The following is a 25698-nucleotide window of genomic DNA, read 5'->3' as shown; positions in this document are numbered from 1 at the left end:
GCTATTGTGAGTTAAAAAAGTAATTTTGCTGCTGTTACATAGAATGAAACAGAGAACTGATTAAAGAATGGAATTAACTAAAGTACCTACAGGAGTCTTTTAGTTTTGTGATAACTTCTCCTTATTTTATTGCCTAGTTTAAAAAGAAAAACAGCTGTTCAGCCAGTTAACTTGACTCTTCTCTTGGTGTATTAAAAGCTAGCAATAGACCACAGGGACACAAATCATTTCTTTCACTCAGCTCGAGGTTCACAGGTAAAGAAAATGGTGAATACTAGAGGAAATAGTCCTTAGGTATAGGTATGGAAAGTTTGGATAAGACTTGTTATATGATCTAAAGCCATGCTTTGGGAACATCCACAGAGGACACTGTTTTATATTTATGTCTTCAAGATGTAAAAATTGTGGTCTCCTTGCACTTAAGTAGGCACTGATGATTTCCTCCTGTATTTTTTATATATTAACTCATTTATGTGAAAAATGGGTATATAAGAAAATGCCTTGAAATGAAAACTGCAGTTTTTCGTGACTAGTTTGAATCAATGAAACCAGCTAGACAAGAAGGAAGCAATGCAGATTAAAGGCCAGTCTGTGTTAGGGTATCTTCATGTTTTTCTCTGGTATCACAGAACATCATTTGGTTTTCATTACATTTTGTTTTATTTTTTGTTCAGTGGGAAATGCTCTTTATATTCTGTTTCCTTTGTACAAAATATTTGATTAATCTTCTCATAGTTCTCTGTATGTTTCTGTTTCACCTATGGAACTCTGTTCATTGGCTCATTTATCACCAATAGGTTCTCCTGGATATTAATCAAAGACTATAACCTAGTGGGGAAAGCTCCTTGCCACTGTATCTTCAAAACATCAGTTCAATAAAATCCTGTATCCATTAATTTCTTATACCTACCGTGATATACAAGTAACTATATTTTACCAGTAATTGAGAGTAGTAAGGCGAATATAAAAATGCACACCTTTAGCCCTTCTAATACAGATTTCTCTTAATGTGACTAATACAGTTGACAGTATCCATACTTCTTATGTGAATAACTATCAGTTCTAATAAGTGCATTCCTACCAACTTGTTAAAAATACGTTATACATATATATGTATATACAGAGAGATTTAAAAAACCCCAACCCCAAAAACCCCATAAAGCATAAAGCAAAGTATTTGATTTGGAAGTCCTCCTGTTTGCCAGCTGCTTTACATAATATACATTTTTTTCCGGGATACGTATTTACTCAATCGTCAGAGAGACTGAAATGTAGGTAAACAATACACTACGTGTTTTGAAAACTAAGTTATTTATGGCAGTGGAATAATTTCCCAAGCCATTGTAGCTCTAACATAGGGCATGTTCATTACCAGATCTGACAACAGAGAATTTAAAAGAAAATATGCAACATATATATGTATATAATACACTGTTGAATGAAGGGTTAAATATCAGAAAATCACTCACTTGCAATTGGAAAAGCACTATAAACAGTAAAGTATGTTTTAATACAAAAAAGAAGCAGGCTGGGAAAATAAAAGTTAAGACTTTCTGGGTTTGATATCATTACGTCATTTTTGGACGAACATTAACGCCACTATATCAGAGTAGAGTAAATCTTCATTAACACCGAAGTCAATAAGATTACTCTCTGGCCCTTTGTCCTGAGCTTCTGGCAGCGTTGCGTTCTGAAATAGTATTGGAACTGATAGACAGCCTCAGAGCCAGACTTGAGTAGGCACATTTGTCTTTGCATATGAAATCCTTGTTCAATTAATACAGATACATAATCTCTTTCAGAGTATAGAGATATTTACAATATAGTTAAACCTATAGATTTAGATCAGATTGACATAATCTAGTTTGTGTTTCCTAAGGCGTTACATTTACTTAGATATGAAAAGATTTATAATAGAAAAAGCATTACTCTATCACAAAAACCACAAGGAAATAGATGCAAATCTTGATTGTCTATGCAAACACTAATCTCACATTCTGTTTTCACATTTGAATTGAGCAGCGGAGGTTTGCTTTTGAATTGAAATGCTATTGATATCAGCATGAGCTTATCAGCTCAGGATAGAGAAGTTCTCTCTGTTCCCATGCTCTTACAATTTGCAGAGAGGTTGTTTTTTTCAAATGTTATTTTTTTCTAGTAAAGAGACAGCTCATTAGATCTCATTACTAGTCAGCAGCTGTCACAGAGCATGGATTTCAAACTTATGGCAATACGTCTCTTCACAAAAGCTTTCTACAAAAATGGGGAAACAATTTATTTTGTCATTAACCTCAAATGACATTATATATGGCTGCATTTACACCTTTTGCTCTGCTAAAGAGCATTTCAAAATTCAGTAGTTTAAACTTGTTTTATGGCATTTGTTCTCTTTAAAATACTGATTTCTGCTATTGGAAAAATAAACCAATAAATGAAGTAAAACTCAAGATATTTCATCACCAAATTCAGTCACAAAAGTAGGAGGAAAATATTTTATTTGTTTCTCCTCACAGCATGTTTGCAAGGAAAGAGGGATTCCAAGGAATTCATTGCTTCTCTCAAACCAAGAAGGGAACTTGAGCTAGAGAAGGTTGACTGGGCAATTCCCGTTTGTACCATAAGAAACTGCAAGGATAGTGTATTATATTGAGGAAAAAAGATGTCCAGGGAATGTTGGTAATGTAACTTTAGAATTAGTAATATTAATTTAACATTCAAAACCCACCTGGACCTGTTCCTGTGTAACCTGCTCTAGGTGACCCTGCTCTGGCAGGGGGGTTGGACTAGATGATCTCCAGAGGTCCCTTCCAACCCTATGATTCTATGCTTCTATGATTCTATGATTTCTGAACAAGGGTATTACAAAGGTCTTACTTCCGAAAAGGATTATACAGCCCTTACATTAAAATTAGTAAAAAATAGGATTGTTATTTGCAGAGCTAGAAACAATATATAATGATCTTATTATTTGAACGTTTCTTTCATCTTTTAGAAAATGCAAAATGAGGAATTGTACACAGTGTTGCAGGTACAAGTGTTAAAACCCATAGAAATTGGCCACCAAGTGCTGCCATATCAAGCATTTTCCATTGTTAAGCAGAAATATGTGTTAAAGAGCAGAAACCAACATTTTACAATTCATGGTGCCGTTAACGAAATCTGAAGGCCGAAGGGTGCTTACAGGAGACAATACCTCCAGTAAGAAAAAAAAAAAGGCAGCTTCTCATGCAGACATTTTCTGAAAAAGAAGAGGTAGAAAAGGTATTACAGGTATGATTTACAACATCGCTTATGACTCCGATGACACTTCTCTGCATGTCTGTTTGATCCTTAACATCACAGGCTTTCTTTTTCTTTTTTTTTTTTCACAAAGCATTTTACAGTACTGTTTTCATTGTGGTTTCCACTTTAAATAAAGCATATAGGTGTGCCAAATTAGGGTCTTCCACAGGAGAAAGGTGATATGTTTTTTGTTGACTATTTTGACGTTTAAACAAATGTTTTCATGTTTTACCATCTGCCACTTGCAGAATATTTACAGCCTGTAACTAAAGAATTCTATTAAATATTGTATTAAAAGCACAAATCCCAATAACTATTATGCGTGACTGCCAAAACTTAGGATCAAAGAAAATAGTGTGGAACATTAAAGCAAAGTAGGTTATAAAAGCTACATTTTAGGTTCCGAAGGGTGACACACACAAGTCTTTGGGGCCAGATGGGATCTACCCAAGGGTACTGAGGAAGCTGGTGGAGGTGCTCACCATGCCACTTTCCATCATTTACCAGCAGTCCTGACTAGCTGGGGAGGTCTCAATTGACTGGTGTCTAGCAAATGTTACACCCACCTAAAAGAAGGGCCAGAGGAAGGATCCAGGGAACCACAGGCCAGTCAGTCCGTCCTTGGTGCCAGGAAGGCTGTGGAGCACATCATCCTGAGTGCCATCACGCAGTACATGCAGGACAACCAGGTGATCAGGCCCAGTCAGCATGGTTTTATGGCAGGCAGGTCCCTAACCTGATCTCCTTCTATGACACGGTGACTCCCCTAGTGGATGAGGGAAAGGCTGTGGATGTTGTCTGCTTAAACTTTAGTAAAGCCTTTGACACAACTGGCTGTCTTGCCGGGCCCAAAGTATTGTGATGAATGGAGTTAAATCCAGTGGGTGGCCAGGCACAAATGGTGTTCCCCAGGGCTCGGAATTGAGGCCAATTTTATATATACCTTTATCATTGATCTGGATGAGGGGATCGATCAGTAAGTTTACAGATGACACAAAGTTGGGCGGGAGTGTTGATCTGCTTCAGGGTAGAAAGGCTCTACAGAGGGATCTGGACAGGCTGGAACGATGGGCTGAGGCCAACTCTATTCAACTCTGCTGAACCTCGCCAAGGTTCAACAAGGCTAAGTGAGTTTTGAGTTTTGCATTTGGTCAGAATGACTCCCTGCAACACTACAGCCTGGGGAGGAGTGGCTGGAAATCTGCTTGGTGGAAAAGGACTTGGGTTTGTTGGTTGACAGGCAGCTGAATATGAGCCAGCAGTGTGGCCAGGTGGCCACGAAGGCCAATAGCATCCTGGCTTGTATCAGAAATTGTGTGGCCAGCAGGACTGGGGAAGTGATTGCCTCCCTGTACTTGGCACTGGTGAAGCCCCACCTCAAATATTATGTTCAGTTTTGGGCCCCTCACTACAAGAAAGACACTGAGGTGCTGAAGCGTGTCCAAAGAAGGGCAATGAAGCTGGTGAAGGGTCTAAAGCACAAGTCTTATGAGGAGTGGTTGAGGGAACAGGGGTTGTTTAGTCAGGAGAAAAGGAGACTCTGGGGAGCTCTCTACACATCTCTGTCGCTCTCTACAACTACCTGAAAGGAGTTTATAGCAAGGTGGGGGTTTGTCTCTTCTTTTAAGTGATGAGTGATAGGACAAGAAGAAATGGCGTCAAGTTGCACCAGAGGAGGTTTAGACCGGATATTAGGAAAATTTCTTCACTGAAAGTGTGGTGAAGCATTGGAACAGTCTGCCCAGGGAAGTGACTGAGTCCCTATCCTCCCTGGAGGTATTTAAAAGACGTGTAGATGTGGTTCTTAGGGACATGGTTTAGTGGTGGATTTAGCAATGTTAGATTTACAGTTGGACTTGATGATCTTAAAAGTCTTTACCAACTTAAACGGTTTTATGATTCTATGATTCTAGGAATAAGCATATTTGGATATTTTATGGACAAAGGAGTGTTGCCTACTTTGACAACTGAGATATGAAAAAAAAAAAAAAGTAGTAAAAGGAAGCTTCCTGGAATTTCTTTAACTTACCTTAATGGGTCATTTGGTAAATTAATCAAAACACGACTGAAACAAAATATCATGAAAGCAATCTTAATCAATTCTGAAAATCTGGGATATATGTATGTGAGATCATCTAGTCCAACTCCTCTGCAATAAGCTGGGACATCTTCAACTAGATCAGGTTGCTTAGAGCCCTGTCCAACCTAACCTTGATTTTTTCCAGGGCTGGGGCATCTACCACCTCTCTGGGCAACCTATGCAAGTCTTTCACCACCATGTTTGTAAAAAATTTCTTCCTTGTGTCTAGTCTTCTTCCCTCATCTGGTTTAAAACCATTACTCCTTGTCCTATTGCAACAGGCCCTACTAAAAAGTTTTTCCCCGAAATCCTGATGTGTTGCTCAGGGAACATCATTGTCATCATACCCAGCTTTATGCAGCTTAAAATGATTTTGTAAATTTCTGCTATTCACTGTAGGCTCTGTAGTCAAAGGAAAGAGATAGACATCTACAAAAGGTGATTCAGCTCCCTTGCAGGTGACTCCCAATACACCAATAAAGCTAGATGAGAAGACTCTGCCTCTGTATACCAGCACGCTTACAGTGAAGCTACTGGAGGACAGGAATATATCACAACTGTCTTATTTTCTATATTCTTAAAGAAACTAATGACTCACATTAGTTTATATGAGGATCCTGGTCCTGTGATAGGTGTTAGGAATGCTCTGAGTGTGTTGGCCAGACAGAGGATTTAGGGAGAGAGACATTTAGTTTCTGTATCGTGGCCAAGTTAAATAGCGCTTTTTAAGCAATAAGCTGAGCTATGGAGAATGTAATGAACTCTGCCAATATGCAGTTATGGCACTTTTAGGAACTCTAAAGGTAAAAATAATGATATCTGCAGAATACAAGTGTTTGCACAATGAAGTGGCCTTGAGATCACAACTTAGGCATGTAAGTCCTTTTCTGATACCTAGATTTATGTGATATGCCAAAGATCAGAAAGACAATCCATGGCAGAGAAAGGATTTGACCCAAGGCCTCAACTCCTGAGCTAATATTTGAAATACTCCACAAATCAGTCTTTCTTTTTGACAGTTCACTATGTGAGAATGTAATTTGTTTCTAAGCAAAACATGTTCCAGATGGTTTGCATTTGTAACCACGCTTGAGGAAGAATTATGAATATACTTGTTTGGCTTCCATGTTAGAATTACACGATGAAATACTTGCCATTTATGAGTGTCTGGACCTAATATTTACATACAATTTTCACTTTCTAGAGTCAGATTCATACCTATTTTTGCTCCAGCTGCCCTTGATATAAATCATGTTGCATAGGCATCGATACAAAACTTTTTGCATGTAATTAAGATGTCTGAAACAGAATTTCTCCACAGTCCAGGATTTTGTGACTACTAATATGCTAAGCAAGCTGCCGATGGATTTTTCAAAATATGGGAATATTTTCAAATTTGTGAGAACGAGGTCAAAACATTGAACTGAAAATGGGGGCACATAAACAAAGGGGAAAACAGTTTTTTAACATTCATTGCAAAATATATGGTGTACGCCTAACTAAAACAGTTCAACTAGCTTCAGCAGACCATATTTTTATACTTAACTCCTCCAAGAACATCCCATGATATTTCGGGACATATTCATGAATCACGTAGGTTAGAATTTCAGCTAGGGTCTAGCTTGCACCATGCTGGACTGATAGACATTTCCCTTCATAATACAAGACAAATCTTCATTTAACTGGAAATTAACATAATTTTTAATTAAATAAGCTAATTTAACATGCTTAGGAGATTTCAATTTTAATATTAACATCTTAGATGTCATCTGAAGGTGTGATAATAATAATTACGGTTTTGTATGATAATTCTGTCTTGGGTTTGTTTTTTTTTGTTAAGTACTATTTGAGTACTATTGTTAGTATTTATTTACCAATTTTTAATTTAATTTTTTGATTTTTTTTAATTTAAGTACTATTTAAGTACAATTTAACATTGTATAAGCAAAGGGTATCTTTCTCTGCTTTATCACAATTTATGATTTCTTTACAGAGATTATATGGTTTGTGATTTGCTTTTCAAAATGTTAATCAAAGATCTCTAATAAGATCTCTGATAGGATGAAACCAGTAGTCTTTACTTTGAAGCAGAGACAACTGAGAAGGTCATGAAATCTTGGGAGGTAGGGGAGTAAGAATACCATTTTTGCAGTAGCAACATCTATTTAACCATAGTGAAAGACAGCAAATTTCAGACTGATGAGGGAAAATAATGATTTCCTAAAAAAAAATTTACCAGAAATTCATTGCAATGAAATGTCATTCACTGAATTTTCAAAAAAATGTGAAACCTGATCAGTGAAATAAACAATATTATCTTAGGAAAAATATCCAACCAAACAAGAGACCAAAAATTAAATGCCAACCAAATCCTACCAAAAAAGAGACCAAAAAACCAATTATTTTGTTTTAAAAATCAATTCATCTTTCATAAGGTATGTTTATAAAACAGAAGTTAAAAAAGCAAATAAAACAATGATTCTGTTTTCCTCTAAAGAAGCTTTGTCTAAAAATTGTTTGTGGTCCTACTTCTGTTAAGACTGTGAGTAAATAACTTCACCAAAAAAAAAAAATATTCTTTCTTATTCATTTTATTGTTTAATTAGACAGTAGTCCTTTTAGGACAAGGTGACTCTTATTACAGTGATTGCACAGTCCTGGTTGTGATTGAAATCTCTGACTGCTATGGCATACAGCAGTAGTAGCGTCTCTGTCTTATTGTTGGTGACTGAAACCGTTAAACAAGAGTTTATACATCACAAAGTTCTTCCACTGGCTGTTCATACAAGTAAATTTTACTCTTTAAATATGGAACGGTTGAAAACTGTGTAATAAAGGCCTATGTGCAGCAGGTGATGCAGTAAATTAGCAACGTATGAGAACTAAAAATAACCAAAACTTACAGAACAGTAGATGAGTAAATTACTCTTCATACTATCACTAAAGATAAAGCAATTATGATTTATGCTAAGTATATAGCAAATAACATGAAAGTCGTAATTTATTTTTCAGGCTATTTCAAAAGAATACACTAGACATCAGTTTATCATGGTATTCTTGCTACAAGATTTCTCTACTGTGCTACATTCTCAACGTGCTATGACAGGTACATATTTTCTCATTCTGTGTAATACATTTACCATTAATGATGGTAAGCTGCTCTTGTGTATTCTGCTAATTATTCAGGCTTTGGTGAAATACTAACTTGGCTATGGAATTGAACATATTTGGTTATAGAAAGTAGCAATACATCTACAATTTTCACTTTGCTGTTCTTGCCTTTTTGTATGCAGCTCCAGCTGTCTCAATGAGAAAGTAAGGGCTGTAATTCATTGGAAGGGACAAATCATCAGACACCAGTTATAGTTGTTGATGTGTGTGTTCTATAACATTAGTATCATCTTCTGCTGCATCTCATTCTCTTCCTTTCTCTTCCCAGAAACCTCATACATACTGTTTATGAGCACATCTTGGGTGGTTTTTTTGTTTGTTTTTTTAATTTCTTCCAAATAGCCCAGAATCCAATGGACTCTTGGAGATATCTGTGGCACATCCTTCAAGTAGTAAGTAGAAATTTTCTATTGCTTTCTGGCTTTTGTGGTTTTTCTCTTAAATTAGTCAGAGTAAAATTTTGCTCATTTCTTTGTTTCTCTTAGGTGAGCTTTCCCATACTATAGATCCCAAAAGCTGGCACATCGCAAAAAAAAATCCTAATAACAGTAATCATATGGCATCAGCTGAAAAGTTATATGTCATATTTTTTTAAAGTAAAGAATCAAACCAACACCTGCCATCGCACACTTCCCCCTCGCACCCCAAAAAATAAAAAAAAAATCCCTAAGAGGAACCAGGAAGTGGCTTGGGGAAGATTTTTGAAAGATACTATTTCTGTGAAAAAGCTATATTTTCTGTAGTGCTCTTTATCAGTACATTTCAACCTTTCTTGGAAATCTCTACTTTACAAAAAACGAACTAAGACATAATAGTATGATCTTATTGTCTAAGGTCAAAAGTGCTGCTGAGCAGGAAATAGAAGTTTAAATCCTTCTCTAAGATAGCTCATTGACTAAAACCTGCAGAATCCAGGATTAACCTGTATGATCTGTTTGTTTGTGGCGTGGAAGAAGGCTTTAAGGGCTACAATCTAGTGTCAGTTTCAGCTTCCCTAACACTCATTAAAGAAAAAGAAAATTGCTTAACACTGTGTTTTTAAGAGTCCAGCTGGTTAACTGCATTCTCTGCTGCAAAATAGTTTCTTCTGCCAGCTTGGACTGTCAGTTGCAAAATACCCCTCCTGAGGGATTCAACACATAAAAGTAGTATCAATAAATTGAAGATATACTTGTGCCATAAGAATGTATGACAATTATGTCCCAAGTCTTTACTTACTCTTAGGCTTAGAATTACAAGTCTTAGGTCTCCTAAAGACTATTTCAAATGAAAAATATTCTGTAGTATGTTTTATTTATTACCTGTTGCTGAAGTTGAGCCTCTCTGTATGAAAAAGAAGATGATGAAGCTGCCTTCTAATCCCAACTCCAAATTGGGTAAGCAGCAATCCGAGTATGTGCCTTGCACTTCCTAAATAAATCTTCTATGCATTCTGTCTTGGTTACCTTTTCGTCACAGTACGCCTACCAGTTTAGGGCCAACTGTATGCATAAGCGTCAGTCTGTGTGGTCAGACAGGACTGCTCCCAGGGCTTTAAAAATGTAAGGCTCAATGGTAAGACACAGGCAGATATCAAATGCTCGGCAGAAGAAAAGTAGGCACCTATTAGACCTACTGTTGCGTGAAACGGGGCCAAGTGGTTTTGGCAGAAGATAAACCCCCTTGCGTTCTAACACTCCTCACTGAGGTGGGAGGCTAGGTGTGGCTAGGTTTAAATTCTGAGTGATGCCCAATTCAGCACTATCAGTCCAATCGCGTTTAATATGTATTAAACTACTACGATTTGGATACACTAATAGTGGACTGCACCTTCAGTCTAGTCGTGCTCCTGAACTAGCACGGCCTCTCTCAAGTTTTGGTCGCGTTCAGTGAGAAAGCGAAACGGCTAGCTACTTAAACAGTGCAGTTTATTTAAACAACAGATATACAGGTTCTTTAGGATTGCTGGTGATAAATATGCTGTCTGCAAAGCATGTGCAAATAAAGATATTGCTAAGTATACAAACGCGCAACAAAATTATAAACGATACAGCCTGGCTATAAATGTAGGGTAGAGATTCTCTAGAGAAATTTCTAAGTCCCCGAGAAAGCGCTCGGTGTAATCGAAGTCTTACCCAAAGGCGTCCCTATGGGGGGGAAGAAAGGCTCAGCCCGTCGACTGATCCTGGAAATCAGCGGTGGAATTCTTCGTGATGGTGTCTTCCCTGACATCCCCTCTCTCTTGGGCTATTTTTATATTATTTTTTTATCTTCAAAGTGGAGTTTGAGTGACTTTAGTCATACGTACTTTTATTATGATTAATGTATTCAAGGAGGAGTGTTCACACCTCGGGGGCAGATAGCCTCCGGGATGGAGGTGTGTTTTGGTACATTGTGGTGAGCAAAGTTCGCACAAAAGGACAGCATTTCATCAACATTTGACGAAATGTTGGCTCGGGTAGCGTGTAGGCCGCTTATCAGTTCCGTAGTACCATCTCGTCCCCATATCTGCTATTCGTCACAAGGGAAGGCGACGGAACAAGCGCGTTCCATTCCATCCCTCGTGTAGTTTCGCAAACAGCCTTGTACAGGGAATCACAGATGTTGCATTCTTCGTGTGCTAGCTGCGGCTGTATTCTACCTCAGAAGCCTCTTGATTTTATGACTTTCCTTAATGTGTGAACAATGCTGTATTTTTGTATTCTTGGCCAATTTAGTAATTATTCCACACCTACTTATAGAAACTTAAGCTCCATGTGATTTTAAGTACTTACAGGGCTAGGATACAAATTAGTGATGACTTTGTGTTGGTAATGGTATTTGATAGCTCAAATAGGTGCTTAAAGAGTCAAATGTCCTTCCAATATTTCTTTGTGGAATTCCTTACAAAGATTTTTTCTTTTTTTATAGGTCATACTGAATTATTTTTCTACGTCTGAAGAAAAAGTAAAGAATTAAGGATAGAATTGAAATTCAGCCTCAGAAAATGGGGTATTGTGTCTCTGGTTGATTGCGTTTTATCACAGACTGGAATTGCCTGATCAGTATAGGGAAAGATTAAACCTCTTTATTTTAAAATGTTTTTGTTTTATTTCTGCAACTTTATATCCATTCTGAATACCTTCATTTTGCCACCTTCTTCTTGACCTAGTTATTAGTGGAAGCCCAGCTTTAGCACAAAAGGAGCAATCAACAATTTATTAGGATTAACGAATATGATAAATATTATGTTGTTGCATAATGAAACCAGAGCTTTCAATAAGCATTGCAAAAAAATGTTGTCTAGATTAAGTTTGTGATTTCAATGAACAGATTTGTACATTATAGCTTGAACACAAAGGAGTTCAAATAAAAATTAAGGAACCTTGACAAGGTCATAGAGAATGCAGGAACCTACAAACCCAGCTGCCACCAGTAAAATGTCTGGCTCTTCATTTTGCAGGAAAACTGTTATAGTTAAGATTTAGATTTAAGTCAGCTGAGCTCCATTGCTTTCAGTGGAATTACAATGATTCTCACCAGTGGGGAACTTCACATGACTGAAGACTTAGTGTATTCCCATTCTCTGCACTTCTTCCACATCTATTTAGTGGATCTTTAACCTATGAAGTCCTTTGTTGCAAGATAAATATGTGATATTAATAAATGGGATTTGCATCAGAGAGGTGTATTACATGATTTGTTTATGTAAATAACACAAGAAGTGAACACTCCAAGGGCAAACAGTAAGTGTTGTTAGATTGGAGCTATTAAGACTGATGTGAAATGCTGCTTAATAGAATAATGCCATGTGACTTTTAGTGCTAGATTAATCAAAAAGGTTAAAGTGTCATTTAAACAGAAAGAAGGAAAAAATTGCATTTCTATTTACTGTGTATCGATAGGAATTATATTTCTGCTGTTATACTTAACAAAAAAAAATATTGCAAATAATTGTCCATTGTCATTTGAGAATGTCCAGGTATCTAATGAATTTGTGTGTTCAGACTATAATTACATTATAGTAATTTATTATTAGTAAAGGGCAGAGAAAATAAGGGTATTTTCACACAACAATTAATTATTGCTGTGATTTCTTATAGAAATGTGGATGCCAGCAAAGTGAGAATTTGTTAATCTACTGACAAATAAATGCAGTCTTGAGGAAGAAGCCTGATTTTGTGGAAATGTGCCAAACATCTTCTCTTGTCTTCTTCAGCACGGACAGTAGAGGAGATTTACCTCTTCAGTCTCCTTGTTTCCTTTGAGGTCTTGTTTTCTGCTGGACCTCTGAACAAGTATTTATTGTACCTTTTCTACATGCATCATTTTATTCAGTCAGATAAATTTTAGAGAACCAGAATAATTTAAATCTTATTTAAGTGTTATCATAAATAAACTTGCATAACGCACAAGGCTTTTGCTTGAGGCTTTGACGCAAGAATGATCTTTCTTGTTTGATGCATTTATCTAGTCCGTGGCAGAAATACTGTTTTCGAGTTTGTGTGACCAGTCCCATACCTGCTTAATTACAAATAAAAATATTCTGGTATTTGTAGTGGCATAAAGAGATATATACACTTATGTAATTCCAGGAACTCAGGAAATCACTCATTTTGTGCTCCTCACTGATTCCCCAGGTTCTGCACCCATTCATCTAGCAAAGCCCATTCATCCCTTTGCAGTAGCTCAGAGACAATGATCAATAAGGTTAATGACTGTGTATATAAGATAATTCTATCAATTAGATTCATTTCCACATATAAGGGAATAGTGACTATACAAAAGCTGCTTCTTTCTCTGACCTGCAAAGTGTTTTGATTCCCAAGGAAAATCACACACACATCCATCCCTCCCTTTGCCTCTAAGTTCTTTCCAATCACAAGCATCCTGCTAATTGCTCTTTGTAGGACTACTGCTCTTCTACTGCAGAGTAGCAACAACAGCGACAATAATAGCACATCTCTGCTCTTAGAAATTATTTTACCAAGACAAACTCTTTGAAGCAGTAGAAGTGTTGAAAAATCAACAGGGCAATGTTTCTTTCCTCAGTTTCGGTGATTCAGTCTTCCTGCTTTACACTGCTTAATGATGCAAATCAATTGTAGTTCAAATTAAGTCAGATAGTCACAGCCATTTTGCCTCAAGGGAACACTGTAACAGAGAGACCATTCTAAGAAACCTTATCCATTGCTCGTAATAAAGAAACCTAGCTATTTAGTAACATCAGCATTGCCATCTTGGACCAGATCCATGTTTTGTCAAATTATATGTCTTATGGCCAACAGCAGGCTATTTGCAAGTATGACAACTTAAAGAGTGTTTTTCTCTACCTTGAATAGGTGGGAACTGTCCATCCTTCTGATTAGCAGTTTTGATATCATTATTTCTCACCTATACATACCACGTCCCACTGATCAAGAGTTGTCACCTCCATAGTACAGACAGCATAGAACAGAAAAGATGTTTGCAATGTAGCTGCTCTGAATTGGAATACCTAAGGCAGGGACTGACACCCTCTTTTCTGGAATGTGCTACCACAAAGCAAAACTGAATGTAGTGTTATGTGCTGGCTTCTGATACTGAAGGAACGTCCATCATGTCCCTAGAACTTGTATTGCAGGCAAAAAAATACTCTCAGATGGCTTAAATGTCTAATTTATCTACCCTGGGATTTGTAATGCACTGCTGTAAGGCACCGGGGCTAGTGTTCGTTATGATCCCAGTGAAAAGGTCATTTGGGCTTGTTAAGGTATTGCTTAAAAAAACATTTATTGAAGCTAAAACTATAGGGAAAATGAGGATAGTATGGTTAATCTTACATGCCTTCAGATGCAGGGAATAGTTATGCATCATCAGACAGACCTCCAGTCAGAGAACAGCAGATAGGGCAGATCCCATTCATTTGATGGCGTTTTGGTCTTTAGATATTCTTAGGATTTTCTTGGATATACTCAGAAAAGAACAATTCTATTAATCATTTCTACTGTCAAACAAAAGGATGTTCACATGAGAACATTCTGCTTCACTTTAAGATAAATACAAGGACACATAGTTGGTGCAATGGCTGATGCAAACGGAACCTTATTACCAGCTAAGTGTACCCTGCAGCCAAGTGATATGCAGAGCACAACACAACCCTGAAGGCCAAGCTATACGTGCATCGTAACACAATACGGCACAGCAAAGCCCTGCACCCTCTCAGGTAAGCTGTTATGTGGATCATTAATTTTTCAGTGTACAATGGTCTTCCATTTACAGTCACTATTGGGTTATCTAAAATATTTCTACCATCAGCTGCTGTGCTTGTCATTCTCAAAATAAATTCTTCAAATGGTGAATGATACTCTATGCCTGCATCTCAGTGTCCTCAACCAACCGTTCAGCATACTCCAGCTGTATTCCACCATGGAGACATCATACTCCACCACAAAGAGTATGCACTAATGAACTGAGCTAAAAACTGAAGCATGGACACACTTTACTAGTCCTTTCTGCCTATTGCTGTAAACTTGTATAGGCAGATAATAGTCCTGCCTGCGTTACACACATGAATGAAACTTGTCTCTTGCTTTGTCTCCATCAGTCTCATCTTGGTCTCTAATAACTGTCCAACACTCTGCAGCTCAAAGTCTCCTACCAACTCCAAATAGAAATAATTATAATTCAAAAATATCCCCAAATGTATATAGTATTATTCTCTTTGGTAGCCAGTTAAGTGTTTGGTTTTGTATTTTTTCTTTTCACTTAGACAGGGTTCCGTGGCAGCAATCTTTACAATTTAATTATATATTGTGCTAAAATTTCCCCTTTTGGTTTATCAGGCAGCTTGTGTTTCTTCTTATCATAGTATGTTACAGGGATGACAGCAATTTTAAATCTGAATTCTCTTGAACATTTACTGTCGCACATATTCTTATTTCTTCTTTTTTTTTTTTTTAATCTGTGAAGAAAAAAATTGTAGTTCATTCTCTCTTGGTTGTTGCCTTCCGATCTTTGGAATAGTTTAGTATTCTCATTGTTCTAACAAACTTCTAGTTCATCCCTCTGAAAAGAGGTACCAATAGAGTATATTGTAATACATTACATCTTTGATGTCTATATGTGACACTATGAGATTTGTTGCATAATTCTCCAGACTCATTGCTTATGCAACTGTGCATCTTTACTCTTTAGAACCCACTTATGCACTGTATGTGTTTCCCCTGAGGTCTCTGAAGAGACAGTAAATTTGAAAAAACCTCTAAGGTTCACACAGGATCTTAAACTTGACAGTGTCTGTTCAGTAAAGCTGCATTTTTAAATGGTTTAATTTCCATTTCATAGCATCTATTTAAGAATCAAAACCTTTCAGGTATGTATTGCTAATATCTTAAAAGTTTTTTCATCATGATACAGGTTTTGTGAAGCCTTTTACATTGTGCATTTATTTCTTTGTTTTTCTTTTGTGTAGTTTTAATTATATTAATTGTTCCTGTCATTCTTCAGAATCTCATATATGCAACTTCTGAGGCCCACTGAATAGAATTATAGATTCATAGAATGGTTAGGGTTGGGAGGGACCTTTCAAGATCATCTAGTCCAATCCCATTGCCATGATCAGGGATATCATTCACTAGATCAGTTTGCTCAAAGACCCATCCAACCTGACCTTGAAGACTCACAGGAATAAGGCATCCACAACTTATCTGGGCAACCTGTTTCAGTGCCACCACTCATCGTAAAGAGCAACTCTCCACAGAATGTTCTTTGAATGTTCAATCACAACTGTCTCAGCCTTTCTTCCTAGGACAGATGTTCCAGCCCTCTGATCATTTTCATGACCCTCCTCAACCTGCTCCAACAGGTCTATATCTTTCTTGTGCTGGGGACCTAGAACTGAATGCAGTACTCCAGGTGGGGTCTCATGAAAGTGGAGTAGAGGGGCAGAATCACCTCCCTCAGCCTGGTGGCCAAGCTTCTTTTGATGCAGCCCAGGATATGGTTGGCTTTCTGGGCTGCAAGTGAACACTGCTGGCTCATATCTAATTTTTCATCTACCAGTATCACCAAGTCCTTTTCTGCGGGACTGCTCTCAATCCATTCATCACCAAGTCTGTACTGATACTGGAACAGACTGTACAAGAGCTTTTTCTTTTCTCCTGCTTGATTATTGACATATGTTCAAGCTGCAGTATAAATAAAAAAAAAAAAAATTAGAAGCTTAGCTTTGGCACCTTATATCGTAATGAATTCCCTTTATTTTATCATTATTTGGCAGTGTTACAAACCTCTTGTTAATGGGAAGCTCAATGATTTGCCTACTAAGTTTGATGAAAATGCCAATGTAAGTTCAAAACACATTTCAACTTTTGTTCCAGCAAATGGCCATATGAAAAATTACTTTACGTGTGTGAGGAGAAAATGCTCATTCTGATAAGGATCTGTCTTACAGTTTCAGATTTAAAATAAACTTACCTCCAAAAAAAGAAAGAATAATGGATTCATAATAGCTTAAGTAGACAGACCTTTCTCTCTTTAGTAAATGTTGCCAGAAAGTAGCTCTAGCAAAATTGCAATGGCAGCTGACCCCAAACCTTACAGATCCTAGTGAGCTGCAAGGTACGTCTTATTTCTGGCATGTATTTCAGTTACAGCGGTGTGAGTTAGAAGGCATTCACCTGACTGTGACAGTAACTGAGCATTCTGGGGAAGCAAAATCAACTTTTTTTGGTATTATTTCTTTCAGATTGAGAGAGACAAGAATAACCTTAGATGCAGGGAACTGAGCTTTCCAGCTTGACAGGATTTGAGCCTTATTGTCTCAGAAAAATGAATGCTGGAGTTAACGTTTATAGTTCTTTAGCTGACTATCAAAAAGACTAGACCCTTGTACAGACAAAAGTTGCTTATGACAATTGTTTTTCCATTTAAATTTTTTTCTACATGCAGCTTGTGTGTAATGTACTCCTGCATGTTTCCTATTTTCAAGCATTTTATGAAAATGTAAATCAGATCTAACTATAATAATTTTTTCTTAGCCATTTTTTTGTACTAAAATGTCTTCAACTGAAACACAAACCTAAAAATATGGGAAATGCTGGAATTACGTATTTTGATATTCCTTATTGATTTCATCATTACCAAAGAATATGGTGCAGATGGTCCTAGTTTTCTTAGCTAGTGGCAGTGGCTACCTCTCTGTTTTTTATTGCTAAATGAAAAAACTCCAATCCTTAAATCTAAACTTCTAAGATTCTCATATGTGGAAGCAATGCCAGTTCTTACTTTTTCTCCCAAATAGTTTTTTTAATAGAAGAAACATGTATTTACATTCTATTTGGCTAAAGAGTTTTCTGTATTCTGAGAGGTAATAAAATGTATCAGATGTTATCTTCATGAGAACTGTAACTCAAATCAAGGACATCTTAATTTTATTAGCAGCAATTTGTCTAACCACAATAAATCATGAATGATGTGGGTTTACCTTTCTAACTAATAAACCTATTCATATATTTGCCAAAACTGTGGCAGAAACATTTAACGATTATTTTTAATGATATATGCAGTGAACAAGAATTATCCTTATTTCTTTTTCCACTGTAAGGAAACATTCTTTATTTTAAGAGCATTGTAAGCTTATTGATACAGAGAATAAGACACCTTGTAAAATTAGAGCCAACCCATCTGACTGTCCTTTCTGTCTTCAAGATAATATCTGCTGTCACCTTCATATGATGCGATTTGTGAGGACGTATCTACTGTTTTTAACTAAATAAAAGTAGAGCCTTATGATCGACTAAAGCATTCTCATTAAAGTATTAGTTGAGGTAAGTGATGCTTTAAAAATTGTTTCCAAATATGTAATGCTTCTGCTAAGTTAATCATTTACTGTTCCCATTAGTACGATTGTTACATTGTCCATTTTTTGTAGGTTTTCTCCCAAAGTCGTCTTCATTTTTTTGCATGTTAAGTAATGTTACCATTTAAATTTAAATTTATACTTATTTTAGATTTAAAATCTAGTTTGCTTTAGCAACTTTAAGGAAATTAATTTTGATATTTCCCTATAAAACTTTTTAGCTATATTTTTGATTCTGTTTTAGTTCAAATACTATTATTCCTTGATTGTAGTTATTGGAGTATTAATAGTACAATTTCTCTCGCTTTTCTAGTGATTGTTAATTTTCTACATAGTTGCAGTTACGTTACATATCCAAGACTGAATTTAAAGCCCTCTTTGAAATCTTTATTTCCTAAAATTCTTAAAATACCTAATCAAACAAAACAAAACTATTTTTAAAAATTACTTAGACAAGGCCTTATATGATCTCACTGCTGTTAGTTTCTGTTTAGATTTGACAGAACCTGTCTGCCTTCTTCACTTATTATTTTCTATTATGACTTTAAATCTCTGTCTTTATGATATGAATGCATATACATACAGAAAGGATGTATTTAGCTACTAAGATTGCTACCTTTTCCCTATCCCCTAACCAAATTATTGTAATAATTATTGTTGTTACTATTTTTCTTCCAGTTCTTAATATTTTTTTTTCAGATGAGTGGTTGAACTGAAAAATCAATTATTTATAGAGCCTGAGTCCAGATAGATTGGATGTACTTCATTTCCCTTGTCTAAAAATTCACATATCAAAAAAAGATATCAAATTAATCAGGCATGAACGTGTGTTGTATTTCATCCCATTTTCCACATTCTTCCATTTCTTTGATCATATATTCCTTTAAAAGTTTGTCCAGAGCTTTCAATACCATTGATTCATATGACAATGAGTCTACACTTATTCAGATTACTATTTTCTTTCCTCTTAAAAGCAGACATTGTATTTTCCCATCTCAGTTATATGTTACCACCTTCACTGGCTTCCTAATGATAAATTGGCAATTTCACATACAGCATGTTCCAGCATACTATGATAGAGAGTATTAGTTCCTTTGACTGAGATCTTTTATAGGTTTTTTGCCACCTTAGATTTTTTTTGTTTTTTATTTTTTTTTAACCACAGGCTTTCTTTGTGATGTGTCAATTACCTTCTTCCCCTCTAGCCACATAGTCTTTGCTCTAATCCCTAGTACTTCCACCCTGGAGAAAAACAAGTGGAATATTCATTTAGTTTTGAGACTGTTGTTTCATTATTTTTAATTTCAATGTTTTCTTGTTACATCACTACATTAGACATCACTAAACAGAATTCACAGGTTTGTAAGGAAGAGCTTACGTAATATTCTAATTAATAATTCTCTTTAAAACATTAGGAGTAGGCTAATAAAAAGTGTTGATTGAGTAAATATGGGAGAGATGATCAATATTAAAAAAGAGTCAAATAACATACTGTGACACCTGTAACGAGAGACACAGAACAGAACAGAACAGAACAGAACAGAACAGAACAGAAGGGAATAGAATAATTTCAACTGGAAGGGACCTACAATGATCATCTAGAGAAACTGCCTGACTGCTTCAGGGCTCACCAAAAGTTAAAGCATGTTATTAAGGGCATTGTCCAAATGCCTCTTAAAGACTAACAGGCTTGGGGGAATTTGGGTGAATTGCCAGTGACAATTTTCAGTGCCAGGCCTACTATGTAAAGAGAGTAGTTTCAGTAAGTGCAAGCTCATAAGAGGGAACCAACTGAGAACAAGGGCATGGATTTACAAAAGAACTGAGGGTGAAAGGGAAAAACTAGTGTGCTAAGGCTATGGAAAGGCAAATGTGAGTCAAGGTCCTATTAAAAGAGCTAGGAAACAATAATACTGTTCAAGGAAATTATGATAATCACTTTGAAATACTGTGCATGATGTTAGTTATCATGAAAGTTCAATTCAGTTTGGAGCAGATAAAAGAGACCAATTCATTTAGTTTAGAAAGCAACTAGTTGTGATTTTTGTCTGTAAATCCAGCACGGGTGTTTTCCAGAAGACAGAAAGAGAGGCAAGTAATACAGAACATGGGATGGCAGAAGGACAAATGGAGCAAACAGGGCATGAATATATTTTTTTCAGAAAATTATAATAAAGTTACTGACTTTCAGAGTGACATTCTGAAGCAATTTACTATAAGAAATGTGAAGGCAAGCATCTGATCAAACTAGAGTTAAGTATCTGACCAAATGTAGACTAATACCAATATCTATGTGCAAGCAAAACATCCTACACCACTTTACTAATGGAGATACGCATCTTAGCGTATGATCTAACTCATCCCAAAGTAGATCAACTACACCAGATGAAAGTGTATTCTAAAAGTATTTATTTCCTCCCGTCAACTATTATGGGAATGCAAAGCAACCAGCATCTCCACATCTTAAGTGAAATTAAGTCCACTCCAGGTGGCCATATTTGGCTCTTTATTAGCAAAACTGTACACTCCCAAATTTTTCATTTATTCAAGCTGCATAGTATTTACTGGGAATTCTACTACAAGTTATTCTGTTCATATTCTTATTCTTATAATAGTGTTGTCAGACAATATTCTAAATGGGTAAAAGGGAAAGGGAAGGTGAGTGGCACGTATCAAAAGTTCTTTTTCTTTCTCTCTGTTTGCTTAGGTAAAAGAAATGCAAGTCATCCCATATATTTTTTTTTTCATTCTATGTCTAGATTCATGCCGTGCATTTAATATTATCACTGATGGAGATATGTGGATATTTGCATTAAAAATATACCATTTATTTTAATTTGTGTCTCCATCCGGAAAACTACTTATTTTATAGAAATAAAATTACTTTCAGAACTGCAGCTCAAACATTCAGAACTAAAATAGGAGAAAAATAGTAACAGATTCAGGGTTAGCACATATTAAACTTCAGTGAAAATTTTGTTTAGTTCATCCCCCATAGTTTTCGCTTGTTACATCCATAAAAGAAGTTCACGGTTTTCTTGGTCCTCAGTTCTGTGAACGACCACTTAAAAAAACAGTTTTATCTTCCAGTTGTTATTGATACTGTTAGTAACTGGCTCAATTACTCACTTCTACTATTACCTTCCCAGTTGAATTATATTGATTTACAGTCCCTTTACATGTGTAGCCCAGTTTTAGTTGGATACTCACATGATACTATTTGTTGTTCTCTATCAACAAAGCTTATTAAAAATCTATGTGCAACTAGATTACAGTTGCCCATACACCATCTGTCTTAAAACAGAAGAGGGACTAAAAGTGTTATTAAAAATGCTTAATTTCACGAGCTATTTTGTAGGTATTTTAGCTTTCCTAAAATTACACCAGCATCCAGAAATATAGAAATTATAGAAAAATCTGGCAACTTGTATGTGATTTTACTTTAAATGAATTTCTCACACTTTAAAATCTAAGGCACAATTTGCATCATAACCCTTTCTTTTTCACAGTACCCATTCTTATTTACATAAATACTTATTTACTCTATTTTTGTAATATACAAGAGTTCTGAAGTGCAAGAGGATTGTCCTTTAACATCCTGAAAATGATAGATGAAAAGGAGTCAGGATTTTAGCGGTCATTTTCCCTACATTTTGTGGTCTCTGACAACAGCACCTGGTGTTGCCTTTCCACTAACTTAAAAGCTCCTTTTATTCACCAATATGTTTATGTTGGGGATTAAAACCTGGAGTTAAGGAGATATAAAACTCTTCAGATAACACATGATCTTAGCTCTTGTTTTCTCTTGCCTTTTAGTTCTGTTTCTGGTTTAAAAAAATACAACTTGGATTTTTTTTTTCCTTTTTAAACTTTGATATTTCAATTTAGTAGAGTGAAAGTAGCTTTCTCCTTTGAAGGTATTGATTGTGCATTATGATTAATGTACTAGAAAAATTTAAAGTATGTTACAACTAACATACCTTACAGTTTATTGTTTGTAAGGCCTGCACATGTATTTTAATACCTTGCTACGCAGTTTATGAATGATTGATAGATAGATAGATAGATAGATAGATAGATAGATAGATAGATAGATTTGCGAAATAAAAATGACACCAAATTTATGATCTAAAAGAATCAAGCATGTATGTTTTTTGGTCATTGTATTGAAAACAACTATTGAATTAATAAGGAAAGTTCTTATAACTAGCGGCAAACACAATATGTTGCCTTCCTGAAAAAAAAAACAACCTTGAATACCTGCTTAAAATGATTTAATTGTACAGACACTTTTATCCTAGGATCCGTCTTTTAAACTAGACTTTCTAAAATAGTAAATCATTTTTTTATCTGGGTCCTCAAATTAATGGTCCGTATTAAAGGATGTATCATGAAAATCATGTTTGAAATTGCATCATTTTGACAAAGGGACCACTTTTTAAAATTGAGTTCTCCATGTCCTTGTTGAGATGACCACTTGAAAGGATCAGGAGTTTTATAAAACAGAAATGGCTAACAATGGAAAGGAAACCTTTCTGTGAAAGAAACAAAAAAACCACAGTGTTGGTCAAAACTGCATATGAATATCATCTGGACTATGAAGGCAAGTAAGCATCTGTCTTCTCACTGGAGCTAAACAGGGAGCTGCCAAGAAAACTTCCAAAATCTGGATCTCACTGCTCAGGGAGTCTCTCAGTTGATTTTGGTCATTTATAAAACAGTTACAGTATAGATAAAAGCCTTAAAGGCTAGAAAATTCCTAACCTGCAACTACTTTCATAGGGCTTTTTTTATAACCTGAAGAAATGCAAAGCAAATTCATTCACCATGCTCATTTATCCACTTCGAAAGATAACTTCCAATAATGGTACTTACTTGTGCAACTCAGGTCTGTTTACTGTCAGTGCAGTAAATTAATGGAGATCATTTGTAAATATCACTGTGTATGTGTTTAGAAAGGACATGAAATCAGTTCATTTAAATTTTGGCCTCCAGGCCTACAATTCTGAAGTCAACTTTTAAAAAATGAGGTGGGAGAAAAGTTAATTGAAAATCTACCTTTAGCAGTGTTCCTGAGATACATATCTCTGCTTAATTTTAGCTTAAGAAATGCTAAATGCTGCTTTTTAAGTAGAAATGGCTTACAAGCTCAGAGGGTCAAATTATCATGCTTTCGCTGCCACAGACAGGAAAACCGGTTAGCGGGCCAGAAGGAAGCATGAAAATCTTCAGGAAGTCAGAGTAACTAATAAAAGGTGAGTCTGGTGCATGCTGTGAAACATGGTCTCCATTAACCCTAGGAACATCCAAAAAGAGGTGAAATAGGCAGAGAAAATTTTTTTTGACAGGGCCTCAGTCTTGTGTATTAATATCAGAAGGAGCCAAATTAGTACATAGCAGCAATTTGTAGTGATAGAAGTATAGGCCTAAACGAACTTGAGAAAAGCCAGATAAGACAGGCAGAAAAGAGAGGCAGACAAAGACAAAGGAAAAGGAAAGAGTGTGCAGAAAGCACAGAAAAATTGAGGGAAATATTTTGGTACACATACTTTAGATTTTATTTGCTGTAAAGCAAAAAAATATCTTATGTTAATTTGCAAAATTAACTGGAATAAGTTATCCTATTGCCTTTCTATTCTGCACTGCAGCAGGTGGAAGCAAAGATCTTTATTTACTATCTATGCAAAGTGAATGAACTAATATGAAATATTAGCCAAAAAAAGGGAGAGAGGGGTGTTGTACAATTGGATGAACATAAACTGAATGTAGCTAGATGCAGTAAAAAACTTAGTTGAAAACTGGCTCCATTTTCGAGTTAGATAAATTCTGAACAACATATTTACTGACACTATAAATGTGAGTATGGGAGAATGGGAGAAATGGGAGAAATTCTACTATATATTTTAATAGCAAATACAACATAGCTCTGGAATGAAAGCCAGGAGCAAGAAAAGAGAAAATAAGTCACTTCGATGGATTTTTTGAAGTATTAACCTTCCTTATTATGAGAGTTTCTGAAGCAGTTGTGACTACTGCACTAAGTGAACTGTATAGTTTATATTCTGAAGCTACTGTGACCCTTTCTCCAGCAGAAGAGAAGAGAAATGAATTGTAGTAAATAGGGGAAGAAATCAGAAATAACTGTTAGAAGGCCAACCATGAGGCTAAATGCCTTTGAGAAGAGGTCAATGTTTGATATGTCTTTTGCTGCTGGGCAAAGTATTGTACTACATAAAAATACTTTGATCTGATGGGGTTTAGCTTATTTGCTCCTATCCTTCAGCTCTCAACAAGCATTAAAGCATATAATTAAGCAAGAGCTCCTTTGCCTCAATCCAGAATAAAGGAAGAAATTGTTTGAAAACAGAAGATCCAATTAGGTCAATAACAGAGGGGGTACCTGAAGGTTTGAGTTGCTGAAAGCTGCCAAACATATCTACTTGGAAAATAATGTTTCCTCATGAGTTAGTTTGCTTCATAGCAATCAACAGTGCACTCCTCGTTCACTTGCAATGCAAAGGCCTTGGTAACACATCTTCATGGGCACGTCTGTGTTGTCTCTTATTTTTAGTTGCCTCATGATTGTTGAAAATATTCATGTTAAACACACAAAATGTTTTCAGATCTAGGTCTCATCTAAATCCTTTAGCAGTGACAAAAAAATAGTCTTTTGACTGAAGTAAACTCAGGCTCAAACTTTTTGGTCTAAGATTTAATACTCTCACAGTTAAAGCAATTTCTGAACAGATGTATATAAGGTGGGCTGGCCAGGAAAAGAGTACACCTGTGAACAACGTCACAAGAGGGAATATTATAGGCATTACGTATGCTCATGTTCTGTAGGTGCTAGAGAAGAGCTGAATTCAGTGATTTAGTAGTGTGAAGTGCTTAAAAGAACTAGACCTTCCGAACTCATAATTATAAAATACTATGCTGTTAAGTAGTATGGCTATGTATGCATGTTGTTCAGGCTAGATTTACAAGGGCTGCATAAAAGTCTGCTCAAATTGCCTTTAAGAGGTTAATTAAATTCTCTGAAGACCTACCTTCTGCCTCCAAATATCTGAGCCCCTAATCTGCTTGTATCCACTGGCAGACTTTGCCACATGCTTAAATATTTGTTAACAGGAGCATGCACAAATGCCTCTGACTCTGCTGAGCAGATGAGGCAGCTATGTACAGCCTTGCCTCTTTCTAGCACAGTTATATTACAATAGCTTTTTTTTTTTCCACCCTTTTAATGAATGAATTCGATTTAAGGAGATTATTGTCCCATAAATGGTCCAAATGCTCTTGGGATTGCAAGTTAATAAACATTGGTATAGTTATAGAGTATAGCTATGTGGAAGAATCATATAGTGTTACA

Source organism: Chroicocephalus ridibundus, chromosome 3, assembly GCF_963924245.1.
Source record: "Chroicocephalus ridibundus chromosome 3, bChrRid1.1, whole genome shotgun sequence".
NCBI lineage: Eukaryota > Metazoa > Chordata > Aves > Charadriiformes > Laridae > Chroicocephalus > Chroicocephalus ridibundus.
Note: the sequence above shows the minus strand (reverse complement) of the source record.